Genomic DNA, 2500 nt, shown 5'->3' with positions numbered 1-2500 from the left:
TTCAAGTTTACTCGTAAATAGAAATGTTCCTTTTAATGGAATATACCTCATTAAAGTAGCATTCATTATTCATTTTCCCAGGAATTGAGTAAAATCCTTCAAGATTATCAAATTAGCAAGCAGAAAAGTTGGAACTAAACGCTAATTACAGACAGTCAGAATATTCTTTTATACTTTCAAATTAAATCATACGCATCTCGGACTCAAAAGTTGGCTGATTAAATCATTCGTAAAATGAAGAGCAAAAGAAGACGATAATCAAATGGAATTGAGAATGAATTATTTGAAATAAAAATTATCATTTTCTTATAATAATTTGTTAGCAATAAATATGGAAAAGGAGCGAACATAACGACGAACAATTTAAAAAAGAAAAATAAAAAAAAATATACGAAAATCAAATTCTGTGAATTTTACAAAAGTTTAAATGAAAATCTTTATTTGAGTTCTATAACTTTTCTAGCATTTCTTATGAGTAATGAATTAATTATAATATTGAATTTTCCATATCGCTCAATATTAGACCCAATAATATCAGAATCTATTTTTCTCTCTTTCCATTTCTCATTGCTTATTCTCCATCCAACGTTCAGTAGTAACATTCCCTCTCTGTCTGTCTGTCTGTCTCTCTCCTTAATGCTTAATCTCCATCTCACGTTCAGTAGTGATATTCTCTCTCTCTCTCTCTCTCTCTCTCTCTCTCTCTCTCTCTCTCTCTCTCTCTCTCTCTCTCTCTCTCTCTCTCTCTCTCCAAGATGTACGAGCAGTTTCTCTGGAAAATGCAATACTTGTAAATCTTTGAGCAATCATTGGCCCTTTCAAGAGGAAAAGTAAAAGGAAATAAAAAACTATCTTATTTCATTACTCCTTGAAGGGGATCGTCACCCAATGAAAACTTAGTTCTCAAAAATAAGATATAAAAACAAGATATTTTCTATATATTACTGAGTTTTCATGTTAGGATAAAACCAAGGCAATTTGCGCGGTTTTTTTTGTTGCACTCAAAGAGATTTTATTTTTGTCTTTGAGTCTTTCAAATTTGATATGAGCCCAGAACCTTATGAATCAAGATGGAGGAGACAAAATAGGATGAATGTCTTTTACAGTTTTCAACCAATGTATCAAGACATGATTTATGTTCTTAATGTCATTCAACAACTCTCTCTCTCTCTCTCTCTCTCTCTCTCTCTCTCTCTCTCTCTCTCTCTCTCTCTCTCTCTCTCTCTCTCTCCATTGCTTATGTCTTATCCGCCATCCGACGATAAGTAGTTCTCTCTCTCTCTCTCTCTCTCTCTCTCTCTCTCTCTCTCTCTCTCCTCTCTCTCCTCTCTCTCTCTCCTTAATGCCTAATTTCCATTTCACGCTCAGTAGTAACAATCTCTCTCTCTCTCTCTCTCTCTCTCTCTCTCTCTCCTCTCTCTCTCTCTCTCTCTCTCTCTCTCTCTCTCTCTCTCTCTCTCTCTCATCTTAAAGTGTTAATCCTCATCTCACGTTTTGTAGTAAATCTCTCTCTCTCTCTCTCTCTCTAGAAAAAATAATCTGATATCTAACACTCAGCATGGATTCCGTAAAGGTGAAACAGCTTTGATGAAAAGTATTGATAGAAAAAAAGTTTCCATATTAATTTTATGCGACCTATCAAAGGCATTTGATAGTGTTAACCATGATGAGTTGTGTAAATCTCTTAAGGAACATTACATTGATACGTTCTGGTTTCTCGATTACTTGAGGGATAGAAGTCAGGTAGTTAGATTAGGAGACGTAAATTCTTACATTGAAAAGGTTGAATTTGGAGTCCCACAGGGATCTGTCCTAGGACCAATTCTATTTTTAGTCTACGTTAATGACATGATTAGATACATAGAAAACTGCCTGCTAATTCAATATGCTGGTGACACACAAGTTCTTTTGGCTGATCAAATAGAAAATTTAGATGGCTTAATTAAGAGGGCTGAACTAATATTGCTCAAAATATTATTAAATGCCACTAAAACACAGTGCATGTTTGTGGGTAGCTCACAGTATATTAGCAAAATTCCAGATGGCATTATAATAAAATGCGATGGTGATGAAGTCAAGATAAGTCAACATGTAAAAAATCTAGGTCTACACATGGACAGGTACATGACATTCAGGACTCACATTGACGAGCTGAGTAGAAAAGTTAGTGGCATACTAATGTATATAAGAGAGTAAAAGATTACTTTGATAATACTACTCGAGCTTTGATAGTGGAAAGTCTGGTCTTGAGTGTAATAAACTACTGTATTAAGATATGGGGGTCAACTAATAATATGCACATGGAAAAAGCTCAAAAAATCGAAAACTTTGCAGGTAGAGTAGCCGTTATTGGGGTGAAAAAACACGATCACATCACCCCAACCCTCCAGAAATTAAAGTGGATAAAATTAAAAGAAAAGTGCATGTACGATGTTTGTTTTTTTGTTTTTAAAAGTTTGAGAAAAGAATATCCCAACTGGCTATACACATTTCCTACAGT

The sequence above is a fragment of the Palaemon carinicauda genome, chromosome 4 (assembly GCF_036898095.1).
Source record: "Palaemon carinicauda isolate YSFRI2023 chromosome 4, ASM3689809v2, whole genome shotgun sequence".
NCBI lineage: Eukaryota > Metazoa > Arthropoda > Malacostraca > Decapoda > Palaemonidae > Palaemon > Palaemon carinicauda.
The sequence above is the reverse complement of the archived record's forward strand: the minus strand, read 5'-3'. Positions refer to the sequence as shown.